This window comes from Cryptomeria japonica, unplaced genomic scaffold (assembly GCF_030272615.1).
Source record: "Cryptomeria japonica unplaced genomic scaffold, Sugi_1.0 HiC_scaffold_128, whole genome shotgun sequence".
In the NCBI taxonomy this organism is placed as follows: Eukaryota; Viridiplantae; Streptophyta; class Pinopsida; order Cupressales; family Cupressaceae; genus Cryptomeria; species Cryptomeria japonica.
Window position 1 is genome coordinate 100,001 of NW_026728950.1, and position 15,000 is coordinate 115,000.

General features: G+C 59.4%; 1 non-coding gene across 1 annotated transcript; it reads left to right on the top strand.

Annotated features, from left to right (window-relative positions):
• Nucleotides 1-12,683: 12,683 nt before the first annotated feature.
• On the top strand, nt 12,684-12,802 carry LOC131866041 (5S ribosomal RNA). Its single transcript, XR_009364674.1, has one exon. It is a non-coding gene; the product is annotated as a 5S ribosomal RNA (ribosomal RNA).
• Nucleotides 12,803-15,000: the final 2,198 nt, after the last annotated feature.

Here is a 15,000-nt window from a genome sequence, read left to right on the forward strand (position 1 = left end):
CTGTCGAAACACTCGGCATTGCTGCTCCCTAAGGTGAGCTTCTCCTCATAGGCAATTCCGCTCTTATCCGGTCACGTTTGTGTGCCCGAATTTCGCAAGGCAACCTCCATGGGACATGGAAAAGACTCGAGAAGAGAGCTCGCTCACGGGAGAGAGAAGCCAAGGAGACCACGAGAGTGCTGAGAGTGGGACAGCGCTGAATAGGCGGGAGAAGCCTGCGCGTATAAACGGAGATATATATCCAATTGCAACGAAGGAACGTGCCAAAGATCGAGAACAATGGCAGAAATGCTAGTAACGTGCACTTCGGGACCAACGCATCACCGGAAGACAACCGCCAAACATCGAAAGAGTCGCGATGCTCCGCAACCTACGTGCAAAGCGGTCGCACACTGGGTAAGGGAGTGAGAGCCCCAAACATAGCTGGGCGAGGCGCTCACTCCGCTCTTTAATATCTCGTTAATACCGCCAAGGAAATGGCACAAGCACACACACACAAGCATCCTCGGAAGAGGACAGTTCGAGTGACAGGTCAAATCCAAGAGTTCCGAAGACTACCTCCAGGAACAATCGGGAACAAGACCGATTACAAGTCGTCGAGTCTGTTACTGGGCGAACACGAGATGCGCACAGGAAATCGATCAGCCCTCACAATGGCCCAAGGCCAGAGATCGGACTGCTACGATTTACCCCAACAATCATCGTGCCACTCTTCGCAGAGAGGTGATAGACGCCAACGAGCCCGCGCATAGCAATCGAGGTGTAAAAAGGGCGTTGAAGGCAGGAAGCCTGGACGAAAGAGGCTACGAGGTCACCTCGAAGCGGTCTAAGAATCGGGCGCACTTGGGGCGACTACCAGTGCCAACCCCTTATCCCGCGGTGCGTCCGACACACAGAAATTTCCAAGGCGGCCAAGGAGCCTCCCCGCATAGCAATCGGGGTGTGAGGTTACGGATGCAGCATTGATAGCAATCGAGGTGTGAGGCGAAGGATGCAGAAGTGAGAGCCGAGGGATGTAGCAGAGATAGCAATCGGGGTGTGTGATGCAGAAGAGATAGCAATCGAGGTGTGCGGTGGGAAGGGCCCAGCAGCCAGAATGCATGAAGCGACGGATGAAGCAGTGATGACAACCGGGCTGTGAGGAGAGGAGGGATGCAGCCAAGAAAGCAATCAGGGCTCGAGGCAAGGGATGCATCAAGGATAGCAATCATGTTGTGAGGCGAGATTCCAAAGGCTAAACGTGAGAGGCTGCAGGGTCGACTCAGAGAGGTCTATGCATGTGAGAGGCTGAAAGCAAGGTCGACTCGGAGCGGTCTATGCATCGGGCGCGCTTGGGGCGACTACCAGTGCCAACCCCTTATCCCGCGACGCGTCCGACAAAGAGAACGTTCCAAGGCGGCAGAGGAGGTTACCAGCCGAAGGATGCAGTAGCAATAACAGGTATAGTTCCGCGGCGGCCGAGAAGACTCACCGCATAGGAATCGGGATGCGAGGCGAGGGATGCGGCGGGAAGGCCCCGACGGCTAAACGGAAGAGGCTGCAGGGCCGCCTCGGAATGGTCCAAGCATCGGATGCGATTGGGACGACTACCAGTGCCAACCCCTTATCCCGCGATGCGTCCGATACACAGATAGTTCCAAGGCGGCCGAGGAGCCTCACCGCATATCAATCGGGGTGCGAGGCGAGGGATGGGGCGGGAAGGCCCCAACGGCTAGACGGAAGAGGCTTCAGGGCCACCTCGGAATGGTCCAAGCATCGGACGCGCTTGGGGCGACTGCCAGTGCCAACCCCTTATCCCGCGATGCGTCCGATACACAGATGGTTCCAAGGCGGCCGAGGAGCCTCACCGCATAGCAATCGGGGGTGCGAGGCGAGGGATGGGGCGGGAAGGCCCCAACGGCTAGACGGAAGAGGCTTCAGGGCCGCCTAGGAATGGTCCAAGCATCGGACACGCTTGGGGCGACTACCAGTGACAGCCCCCTATCCCGCGATGCGTCCGATACGAAGATGGTTCCAAGGCGGCCGAGGAGCCTCACCGCATAGCAATCGGGGTGCGAGGTGGGGGATGCGGCGAGATGGCCCCAACGGCTAGACGGAAGAGGCCACAGGGCCGCGTCGGAATAGTCCAAGCATCGGACGCGCTTGGGGCGACTACCAGTGACAACCCCTTATCCCGCGATGCGTCCGATACGAAGATAGTTCCAAGGCGGCCGAGGAGCCTCACCGCCTAGCAATCGGGGTGCGAGGTGGGGGATGCGGCGAGATGGCCCCAACGGCTAGACGGAAGAGGCTGCAGGGCCGCCTCGGAATAGTCCAAGCATCGGACGCGCTTGGGGCCACTACCAGTGACAACCCCTTATCCCGCGATGCGTCCGATACGAAGATAGTTCCAAGGCGGCCGAAGAGCCTCACCGCATAGCAATCGGGGTGCGAGGTGGGGGATGCGGCGAGATGGCCCCAACGGCTAGACGGAAGAGGCCACAGGGCCGCCTCGGAATAGTCCAAGCATCGGACGCGCTTGGGGCGACTACCAGTGACAACCCCTTATCCCGCGATGCGTCCGATACGAAGATAGTTCCCAGGCGGCCGAGGAGCCTCACCGCATAGCAATCGGGGTGCGAGGCGAGGGATGCGGCGAGATGGCCCCAAAGGCTAGACGGAAGAGGCTGCAGGGCTGCCTCGGAATAGTCCAAGCATCGGACGCGCTTGGGGCGACTACCACTGCCAACCCCTTATCCCGCGATGCGTCCGATACACAGATAGTTCCGAGGCGGCCGAGGAGGTGGGGGATGCAGCGAGATGGCCCCAACGGCTAGACGGAAGAGGCTGCAGGGCCGCCTCGGAATAGTCCAAGCATCGGACGCGCTTGGGGCGACTACCAGTGACAACCCCTTATCCCGCGATGCGTCCGATACACAGATAGTTCCGAGGCGGCCAAGGAGCCTCACCGCATAGCAATCGTGGTGCGAGGTGGGGGATGCGGCGAGATGGCCCCAACGGCTAGACGGAAGAGGCTGCAGGGCCGCCTCGGAATGGTCCAAGCATCGGATGCGCTTGGGGCGACTACCACTGCCAACCCCTTATCCCGCGATGCGTCCGATACACAGATAGTTCCAAGGCGGCCGAGGAGCCTCACAGCATAGCAATCAGGGTGCGAGGCGAGGGATGCGGCGAGAAAGCCCCAACGGCTAGAGGGAAGAGGCTTCAGGTCCGCCTCGGAATGGTCCAAGCATCGGACGCGCTTGGGGCGACTACCAGTGACAACCCCTTATCCCGCGACGCGTCCGATACACAGATAGTTCCAAGGCGGCCGAGGAGCCTCACCGCATAGCAATCGGGGTGCGAGGCGAGGGATGCGGCGAGAAGGACCCAACGGCTACACGGAAGAGGCTTCGGGGCCGCCTCGGAATGGTCCAAGCATCGGACGCGCTTGGGGCGACTACCAGTGACAACCCCTTATCCCGCGACGCGTCCGATACACAGATAGTTCCAAGGCGGCCGAGGAGCCTCACCGCATAGCAATCGGGGTGCGAGGCGAGGGATGCGGCGAGAAGGACCCAACGGCTACACGGAAGAGGCTTCGGGGCCGCCTCGGAATGGTCCAAGCATCGGACGCGCTTGGGGCGACTACCAGTGACAACCCCTTATCCCGCGACGCGTCCGATACACAGATAGTTCCAAGGCGGCCGAGGAGCCTCACCGCATAGCAATCGGGGTGCGAGGCGAGGGATGCGGCGAGAAGGACCCAACGGCTAGACGGAAGAGGCTTCGGGTCCGCCTCGGAATGGTCCAAGCATCGGACGCGCTTGGGGCGACTACCAGTGACAACCCCTTATCCCGCGACGCGTCCGATACACAGATAGTTCCAAGGCGGCCGAGGAGCCTCACCGCATAGCAATCGGGGTGCGAGGCGAGGGATGCGGCGAGAAGGACCCAACGGCTAGACGGAAGAGGCTTCGGGTCCGCCTCGGAATGGTCCAAGCATCGGACGCGCTTGGGGCGACTACCAGTGACAACCCCTTATCCCGCGACGCGTCCGATACACAGATAGTTCCAAGGCGGCCGAGGAGCCTCACCGCATAGCAATCGGGGTGCGAGGCGAGGGATGCGGCGAGAAGGACCCAACGGCTAGACGGAAGAGGCTTCGGGTCCGCCTCGGAATGGTCCAAGCATCGGACGCGCTTGGGGCGACTACCAGTGACAACCCCTTATCCCGCGACGCGTCCGATACACAGATAGTTCCGAGGCGGCCGAGGAGCCTCACCGCATAGCAATCGGGGTGCGAGGCGAAGGATGCGGCGAGAAGGACCCAACGGCTAGACGGAAGAGGCTTCGGGTCCGCCTCGGAATGGTCCAAGCATCGGACGCGCTTGGGGCGACTACCAGTGACAACCCCTTATCCCGCGACGCGTCCGATACACAGATAGTTCCAAGGCGGCCGAGGAGCCTCACCGCATAGCAATCGGGGTGCGAGGCGAGGGATGCGGCGAGAAGGACCCAACGGCTAGACGGAAGAGGCTTCAGGGCCGCCTCGGAATGGTCCAAGCATCGAACGCGCTTGGGGCGACTACCAGTGACAACCCCTTATCCCGCGACGCGTCCGATACACAGATAGTTCCGAGGCGGCCGAGGAGCCTCACCGCATAGCAATCGGGGTGCGAGGCGAGGGATGCGGCGAGAAGGACCCAACGGCTAGACGGAAGAGGCTTCAGGGCCGCCTCGGAATGGTCCAAGCATCGGACGCGCTTGGGGCGACTACCAGTGACAACCCCTTATCCCGCGACGCGTCCGATACACAGATAGTTCCGAGGCGGCCGAGGAGCCTCACCGCATAGCAATCGGGGTGCGAGGCGAGGGATGCGGCGAGAAGGACCCAACGGCTAGACGGAAGAGGCTTCAGGGCCGCCTCGGAATGGTCCAAGCATCGGACGCGCTTGGGGCGACTACCAATGACAACCCCTTATCCCGCGACGCGTCCGATACACAGATAGTTCCGAGGCGGCCGAGGAGCCTCACCGCATAGCAATCGGGGTGCGAGGCGAGGGATGCGGCGAGAAGGACCCAACGGCTAGACGGAAGAGGCTTCAGGGCCGCCTCGGAATGGTCCAAGCATCGGACGCGCTTGGGGCGACTACCAGTGACAACCCCTTATCCCGCGACGCGTCCGATACACAGATAGTTCCGAGGCGGCCGAGGAGCCTCACCGCATAGCAATCGGGGTGCGAGGCGAGGGATGCGGCGAGAAGGACCCAACGGCTAGACGGAAGAGGCTTCAGGGCCGCCTCGGAATGGTCCAAGCATCGGACGCGCTTGGGGCGACTACCGTTGCCAACCCCTTATCCCGCGATGCGTCTGATACACAGATAGTTCCGAGGCGGCCGAGGAGCCTCACCGCATAGCAATCGGGTTGCGAGGCAGATTATTGGGAAGGGAACCCCCTGGGATGCGGCTCAAGCAGTGCCCAAAGGGACTGGAATGCGGAATCACATCGAGAGACCCAAATGCTATACGAGGGCTCAAATCGAATTATCGATTTGGCCACGACATGGACGCATCGGAACGACTACCTTTGCCGAACCACTCGCAATTGCATCCATACCGAAACCAATAGACATTTCCGTTAGAGCCCTCGCATAGCATTCGGGAATCTCGCATGCCCCTCTAAATCGACCAATGCTGGCGCTCAATGAAAATCCGAGCGCTACCACCGTTCGAGCGCCAGCATTGGTCGAGTTAGAGGGGCACGGGGGAGAATGCTCCAGTCAACACCTCCCCTATATAAGTTATTTGTCCGATTCTCGCACAACCGTAGTCTGCCTCGTCGAATCAAACAACGGTCCCAGATTCCGACTTCCGTTCCGTAGAGACCCAAAAGCTAGATGGAGGCTCGCAAAAAAGAGAGTCGGCGCATAGCAATCGGGTTTCTCGAACGTTTAGGGACCGAGCTCACTTGCGGATAGGGCAAAATCCGCCAAGCAACCCAAAAGCTAGACGGGGGCTCGAATCGAATCGCCTAGGCGGCCACAACAACGACGTGTTGGATCGACTACCAGTGCCAAACCATTCAGCAAGACTAGTCTGTGTCGAGGCCGGATAGAGATTCTCAGAGAGCGCCCGCATAGCATTTAGGAGACCTGCCGCGTCCCTCACACTCGACAAATGGTGGTGCACGTTTATAAATCCGAGCGATCCCAACCCTTTCAAGCACCAACATCGGTCGAGATAGAGGGGCACGGAGGGGGCTGCGTGAGACAACACAGTCCCCTATATAAGTTATTTGTCCGATTCTCACACATCCGAAGAATGGTCATCAAATCGGACAACAGCCCAAACTTCCGACTTCCGTCCCAGAAAGCCCAAGAGCTATCTAAAACGTTCATGGCCGGAACTCGATCGCGGCTATACCAGTCCGCCAAGCAACCCAAAAGCTAGACTGGAGCTCTAGTCGAATCACCTCTGTGGCCATTGCAAGGACGTGTTGGAGCGACTACCATTGCCGAACCATTCCGCAGGTCGAGTCCATACCAAGGCCGCATAGAGATTCACGATGAGCTCCTGCATAGCAATCAGGAGACTTGCCGTGTCCATCACAATCGATAAATCCTGGTGCAAGATTTTTGCATCCGAGCGCTCCAACCAGTCGAGCACCAGCATCAATCGACATAAACGGGCACGGGGGGAGGATGCTCGAGAACACTACCTCCCCTATATAAGTTATTTGTCCGATTCTCAAGCAGCCGAAGTCTGGTCATCGAATCGGGTCAAAGACCACAACTTCCGACTTTACCCACAATGCAAGTCATCGAATCGAACATCGGCCCCCGAGTCGGACTCCATGCGTATGTCAGGTCATCGGACCCAAATTCCGCCTTCCTGCGCATGGCGGGCCATCAATATCAACTCGGTCATCGGACCCAAACTCCGCCTTTTTGCGTATGGCACGCCTTCAAATCGGTCATCGGACCCAAATTCCGCCTTCCTGTGCATGGCGGGCCATCAACATCAACTCGGTCATCGGACCCAAATTCCGCCTTTCTGCGCATGGCACGCCATCAACTCGGTCATCGGACCCAAATTCCGCCTTCCTGCGCATGGCAGGTCATCGGACACAAATTCAGACCTCGCCAATATGCCTACGTATCGAATCGGTCATCGGACCCAACTTCCGACTTCATCCATACTGTAGGGTCTTTGAGGTTGGCGCGGTGCGCTCAACCCAGGGAGTCGACCCATCGAAGCATACACCTCCCCTATATAAGCTATTTGTCCGATTCCCACACCTGTGTAGTTTGCACCTCTGACCAGGACATCGACCCCAACTTCCGAACTCGACTGCAACGACGGCACCAGCGCCTTGGTGCGCACCTTGCGACGCACAGTCCCAACATTCGCCTTCCTGCACATGGCAGGTCATCGGACCCAAATTCCGACCTCGCGAGTATGCCTACATATCGAATCGGTCATCGGACCCAACTTCCGACTTCATCCATACCGTAGGGTCTTTGAGGTTGGCGCGGTGCGCTCAACCCGGGGAGTCGACCCAACGAAGCATACACCTCCCCTATATAAGCTATTTGTCCGATTCCCACACCTGTGTAGTTTGCACCTCCGATCAAGACATCGACCCCAACTTCCGAACTCGCCTCCAACGACCGAACCAGCGCCTTGGTGCGCACCTTGCAACGCACAGTGCCAACATTCGCCTTCCTGCACGTGGCAGGTCATCGGACCCAAATTCCGACCTCGCGAGTATGCCTACATATCGAATCGGTCATCGGACCCAACTTCCGACTTCATCCATACCGTAGGGTCTTTGAGGTTGGCGCGGTGCGCTCAACCCGGGGAGTCGACCCAACGAAGCATACACCTCCCCTATATAAGCTATTTGTCCGATTCCCACACCTGTGTAGCTTGCACCTCCGATCAGGACATCGACCCCAACTTCCGAACTCGACTAAAAAGACCGCACCAGCGCCTTGGTGTGCACCTTGCAACGCACAGTGTCAACATTCGCCTTCCTGCACATGGCAGGTCATCGGACCCAAATTCCGACCTCATGAGCATACCTACTAATCGAATCGGTCATCGGACCCAACTTCCGACTTCATCCATACCGTAGGGTCTTTGAGGTTGGCGCGGTGCGCTCAACCTGGGGAGTCGACCCATCGAAGCATACACCTCCCCTATATAAGCTATTTGTCCGATTCCGACACCTGTGTAGTTTGCACCTCCGCTCAGGACATCGACCCCAACTTCCGAACTCGCCTGCAACGACCGAACCAGCGCCTTGGTGCGCACCAAAAGTGCGCACTTTTGGAGGGCACTTTTGTGCGCTCCAAAGGTGCGCACTTTTGGAGGGCACTTTTCTGCGCTCCAAAGGTGCGCACTTTTGGAGGGCACTTTTTGGAGGGCACTTTTCTGCGCTCCAAAGGTGCGCACTTTTGGAGGGCACTTTTTGGAGGGCACTTTTCTGCGCTCCAAAGGTGCGCACTTTTGGAGGGCACTTTTTGGAGGGCACTTTTCTGCGCTCCAAAGGTGCGCACTTTTGGAGGGCACTTTTTGGAGGGCACTTTTCTGCGCTCCAAAGGTGCGCACTTTTGGAGGGCACTTTTTGGAGGGCACTTTTCTGCGCTCCAAAGGTGCGCACTTTTGGAGGGCACTTTTTGGAGGGCACTTTTCTGCGCTCCAAAGGTGCGCACTTTTGGAGGGCACTTTTTGGAGGGCACTTTTCTGCGCTCCAAAGGTGCGCACTTTTGGAGGGCACTTTTTGGAGGGCACTTTTCTGCGCTCCAAAGGTGCGCACTTTTGGAGGGCACTTTTTGGAGGGCACTTTTCTGCGCTCCAAAGGTGCGCACTTTTGGAGGGCACTTTTTGGAGGGCACTTTTCTGCGCTCCAAAGGTGCGCACTTTTGGAGGGCACTTTTGTGCACTCCAAAGGTGCGCACTTTTGGAGGGCACTTTTCCTGTGCTCCAAAGGTGCACACCTAGGTGAGCACCTTCGACCACACCTTGTAGCACACCAAACTCTGACTTTCGACTTCATCCGCAATGCAGGGTCTTTGAGGTTGGCGCAATGCGCACAACCAGGGGAGTCGACCCATCAAACCCAACACCTCCCCTATATAAGCTATTTGTCTGATTCTCATACATGCGTAGCCTGCAGGAGCAATTAGGACATCGACCCCAACTTTCGGCTTCTAAACGAAAACAAGGTCTTTGAGGTTGGTGTAATGCGAACAACTAGGGGAGTCAACCCATCAAACCCAACACCTCCCCTATATAAGCTATTTGTCTGATTCTCATACATGTGTAGTCTACAGGAGCAATTAGGACATCGACCCCAACTTTTGACTTCTTAACGAAAACAAGGTCTTTGAGGTTGACGTAATGCGCACAACCAGGGGAGTCGACCCATCAAACCCAACACCTCCCCTATATAAGCTATTTGTCCGATTCTCATACATGTGTAGCCTGCAGGAGCCATTAGGACATTGACCCCAACTTTTGACTTCTTAACGAAAACAAGGTCTTTGAGGTTGGCGTAATGCGCACAACCAAGGGAGTTGACCCATCAAACCCAACACCTCCCCTATATAAGCTATTTGTCTGATTCTCATACATGTGTAGCCTGCAACAACGATTAGGACATCCACCCCAACTTCTGAATTCGTCTGCGTTGACCGCACCAAAGGTGCACGCCTTGGTGCTCACCAAAATCCGACTTCCGACTTCTTCTGCTATGCGGGGTCTTTGAGGTTGGCGCAGTGCGCACAACCAGGGGAGTCAACCCACCGAATGCAACACCTCCCCTATATAAGCTATTTGTCTGATTCTCATACATGCGTAGACTGCAGCAATGATTAGGACATCCACCCCAACTTTTGACTTCTTAAACAAGACAGGGTCTTTGAAGTTGGTGCAGTGCACACAACCAGGGGAGTCGACCCATCAAACGCAACACCTCCCCTATATAAAGCTATTTGTCCGATTCTCATACGTGTAGTCTGCAGCAGCGATTAGGACATCGACCCCAACTTCCGAATTCGTTTGCATTGACCGCACCAAAGGTGCACGCCTTGGTGTGCACCCTGGAGTGCACTTTGGTGCTCACCTCGGTGCACACTTTGGTGTGCACCTCGGTGTGCACCAAAGGTGCGCACCTTGGAGCGCACCAAAGGTGTACACTTTGGAGCGCACCACATAGGGTCTTTGAGAGGTTGGCGCAGTGCGCACACCAAGGTGGGTGTTGAGGTGCGTGCCGAGGTGGGTGGGTGCTAGGGTGCGCTCCATGGTGGGTGCCAGGGTGGGTGCGTGCTAGGGTGGATTCCAAAGAGGGTCATAGGGTGGGTGCCAAGGTGGGTTGGTGATATAGTGGGTTCAAAGGTGGGTACTAGGGTGGGTTCCAAGGTGGGTCACAAGTTGGGTGCCAGGATGCGTGGGTGTTAGGTTGGGTGCCAAGGTGGGCTCCTGCGTGGGTGGGTGCTAGGGTGGGTTTCAAGGTGGACGCGAGGGCGGGTGCCAAGGTGGGTAACAAGTTGGGTGTTAGGATGGGTGAGTGCTAGAGTGGGTGCCAAGGTGGGTGGGTGCTAAGGTGGATGCCAAGGTGGTTCACAGGGTGGGTGGGTTCTAGGGTGAGTTCCAAGGTGGGTCACAGGTTCAGTGCTAGGGTGGGTGTCAAGGCGGGTGTCGAGGTGCCTGGGTGCTAGGGTGTGGATGCCAATGTGGGTCATAGGGTGGGTACTAGGGTGGGCTGCAATGTGGGTGCCAAGGTGGGTAACATGCTCGGTGGGTTCTAAATTGGGTGCCAGGGTGGGTGTGCACCCACCTTGCCCGAGGTGGGTGCCAAGGTGCCAGTGTGGGTGGGTGCTAAGGTGGATGCCAAGGTGGGTGAGAAGGTGGGTGATAGGTTGAGTGGTAGGATGGGTGGGTGCCAAGATGGGTCACAGGGTGGGTGCAAGGGTGGGTAGGTGCTAGGGTTGGTGTCAGGGTGGGTGGGTGCTAGGTTGGGTTCCAAGGTGGGTGCGAGGGTGAGTGTCAAGGTGGGTCACAGGTTAGGTGCTAGGATGGGTGAGTGCTAGGGTGCAAAGGTGCCAGGGTGGGTGCTAGGATGGGTCGATGCTAGGGTGAGTGGCAAGGTGGGTCCACAAGTGTCAAGGTGGGTGCCGAGGTGGGTGCCAAGTCGGCGACTGCTATGGTGGATGCCAAGGTGGGTCACGGGGTGGGTGCCAAGTTGCTAGGTTGGGTTCCAAGGTGGGTGCCAACGTGGGTGCTAGGGTGCGTGGGTTAAAGGGTGTGTCACAACGTGGGTGCCAGGATGGGTGCGCACCCACACTGGCCAAGACGGGTGCGGGTGCAAGGTTGGGTTCCAAGCCCGGTCACAGGCTGGGTGCTAGGATGGGTGGGTGCCAAGGTGGGCACCAGGGTGGGTGCACCCACCCTGGCCAAGGTGGGTCACGGGGTGGGTCCTAGGGTGGGTAACGGGGTGGGTACTAAGGTGCGTGCCAAGGTGGGTCATAGGGTGGGTGCCAAGGTGGGCACCAGGGTGGGTGTGCACCAACCCTAGCCAGGGTAGGTCACGGGGTGGTTGTCGGGGTGGGCGTCAAGGAGCCAAGGTGGGTGGCAAGTAGCCAAGTTGCGTGCCAAGGTGGGTGTCGGGGTGGGTGCCAAGGATCCAAGGTGGGTGCCAAGGAACCAAGGTGGGTGTCTGGGTGGGTGCCGAGGTGGGAGCCAGGGTGGGTCCCAAGGTGAGTGCAAAGGTGGGTGCCAGGGTCAAGGTGAGTGCCAATGTGGGTTCCAAGGTGCCAGGGTCAGGGTGAGTGCCAATGTGGGTTCAAAGGTGCTAAGTTGGGTGCGAGGTTGGGTGCGAGGGTGGGTGGGTGCCAAGGTGTGCTAGGTGGAAGCCCGGGTGGGTCGGCATCCCATGGGTGTCGAGTTGGGTGCCTGATGGGTGCTTCTTGTCAAGTTTTAGTCGTCGGGACTCATTTCGAGCCTTAGAGGTCGTTTCTTGTCCGGTTGCCCTGTCTTCGACCTGGGAACCCAATTTTGGTCCTCGGGTCCCATTTTTTTTTGTCTCGCATCCCACTTTTGGCCTGTGGCCTTTTCGGGGTCGATTCTCGTTTTGGGCATCAGAGCATGTTTCTTCTCCTAAAACCCAATATTTGTTTATTAAGTCTCGGAACACATTTTTGTTCTCGTGGACCCATCATGGGTCTTGGAACGCATTTGTGGTCCTTGGGTCCCATTTTGCATCCCGAAACTTGTGTTTTGGTGCTTGATCCCTATTTTGGGTGCCCACCTTGCACCAAGTGCGCACCCGGGGCAAACCGAGCGCCTTGGTGCACCGGGGCAAGATCGAGCGTGCACCCGAGGCGCCCCGAACATGCACCAAGGTGCACTCGGCCCACATGTGAGCGCAGGTCGTTGCGCCCGAGGTGGTGTGTGGGCACCGCGTTGCAGACGGGACACTGCACGCACACGACGCCCCCTCCAGGTGCACGCACGTAGGCCGGGCCGGGTGCACACCCGACGCCCTAGCAAGGTGCGCGCACCCGGGCAGGGCTCACACTTGGCGAACGGGGCGCACTTCGCGAGGGAGGGTGTGCACCTCGACGGGGGTGGGTGGCCGGGGTGGATTCGCACGTGGGTCGCGGTTTGCTAAGTACACACTGCGACAAGCTCATAACGGGTGCGATCATACCAGCGTTAGTGCACCGGATCCCATCAGAACTCCGCAGTTAAGCGCGCTTGGGCCGGAGTAGTACTGGGATGGGTGACCTCCCGGGAAGTCCCGGTGTTGCACCCTTTTTTAGTTTTTCGCCGGGCGTCGCAATGCTATTTGAATAAACCTTTTGCCCGTTTGCGTTCTCGTCGGGGCCGGGCCGGGCCGGGGTGCGCTGCCCGCACTACCGCGCGCGCGGGGGCGACACCGAGCGCGCACCCGAGGCGCCCCGAGCACACAGGCCACGGTGCAACCCGGGCGTTGTGCGCGCACCCCGGTGCGCCCGAGGTGCTGCGCGCGCACCCAGGTGAAATCGGTGTGCACCTCGGCCAGTGCGCGCTCGGTCGAGTCGCGCACGTTGGCCAAGGTGCACGGTGATGTTTCTTACTCTAAGGTTCCGCACCAGACGCCCGGGACAGGTGAGCGAAGCTGGGCGGGGCCGGGTGCGCGGCCGGGGCAGGTGCACGCAGCTGGAGAGAGCTTTGGAGCACACTTCGGAGCGCACCAATGATGCGCTCCATTCAAAAGTTTCCTGAAAAGGCAAAAAAAGTTGAGATTATAGAATTTCCCACTTGAGAGATTGTAAAAAAAAAAAATTTAAAATGAAGGAAACGCGGGTGCCAAGGTGTGCGCAGCCCAGCCAAGGTGTGCGCACCAAGGCGCCCACCCTGGCGAAGGTGCACGCAAGGTGCGCACCCGAGGCAAACCGGACAATTAACCCAACTTTCGACTTCGCGCGCACCTTGGAGCGCACTTCGGAGCGCTCCTTGGTGCGCACCAATCTTGGGCACCTCGGAGTGCACCATGGCGCCCACCAAGGTGCGCACCCGGGGCAAACCGAGCTCCGACTTCGTGCGCACCTTGGAGCGCACGAAAGGTGCGCACCATGGCGCCCACCAAGGTGCGCAGCCCAGCCAAGGCGTGCGCATCAAGGTGCGCACCCTGGCGAAGGTGCGCACCCGGGGCAAACCGAGCTCCGACTTCGTGCGCACCTTGGAGCGCACAAAAGGTGCGCAACCCAGCCAAGGTGTGCGCACCCCGGTCAAACCGAGCTCCGAATCGTGCGCACCAGAGGTGCACGCCATCGTGCGCACCTTGGAGCACACTTCGGAGCCCTCCTTGGTGCGCGCCGATGTTGCGCACCTCGGAGCGCACCCGGGGAAAACAATGCAATTAACCCGACTTTCGACTTCGTGGGCACCTCGGAGCGCTCTCGGGTTCGCACCTCGGAGCACACCGAGGTGCCCACCCTGGCGAAGGTGCACGCGAGGTGCGCACCCGGGGCAAACCGGGCTCCGACTTCGTGCACGCCGCACCTTGGAGCACACTTCGGAGCGCTCCTTGGTGCGCACCAGGGCGCGCAACCCAGCCGAGGTGCCCACCCCGGCGAAGGTGCACGCGAGGTGCGCACCCGGGGCAAACCGGGCTCCGACTTCGTGCACGCCATGGTGCCCACCGCGGCGAAGGTGCACGCGAGGTGCGCACCCGGGGCAAACCGGGCTCCGACTTCGTGCACGCCGCACCTTGGAGCACACTTCGGAGCGCTCCTTGGTGCGCACCATGGTGCCCACCAGGGCGCGCAACCCCGCCGAAGGTGCACGCGAGGTGCGCACCCGGGGCAAACCGGGCTCCGACTTCGTGCACGCCGCACCTTGGAGCACACTTCGGAGCGCTCCTTGGTGCGCACCATGGTGCCCACCAGGGCGCGCAACCCCGCCGAAGGTGCACGCGAGGTGCGCACCCGGGGCAAACCGGGCTCCGACTTCGTGCACGCCATGGTGCGCACCGCGGCGAAGGTGCGCACCCGGGGCAAACCGGGCTCCGACTTCGTGCACGCCGCACCTTGGAGCACACTTCGGAGCGCTCCTTGGTGCGCACCAGGGCGCGCAACCCAGCCGAGGTGCCCACCCCGGCGAAGGTGCACGCGAGGTGCGTACCCGGGGCAAACCGGGCTCCGACTTCGTGCACGCCGCACCTTGGAGCACACTTCGGAGCGCTCCTTGGTGCGCACCATGGTGCCCACCAGGCCGCGCAACCCAGCCAAGGTGTGCGCACCAAGGTGCACGCGAGGTGCGCACCCGGGGCAAACCGGGGTCCGACTTCGTGCACGCCGCACCTTGGAGCACACATCGGGGCGCTCCCGGGTTCGCACCGGCGTTGCGCACCGTGGTGGGCACCTCGGAGCACACCAAGGTGGGCAGCGAGGTGCGCACCTTTGATGCGATGCCTTCACTAATTTCCATAAAAGGCAAAAAAAAAACGAGATTTTAAAATTTCCGTTT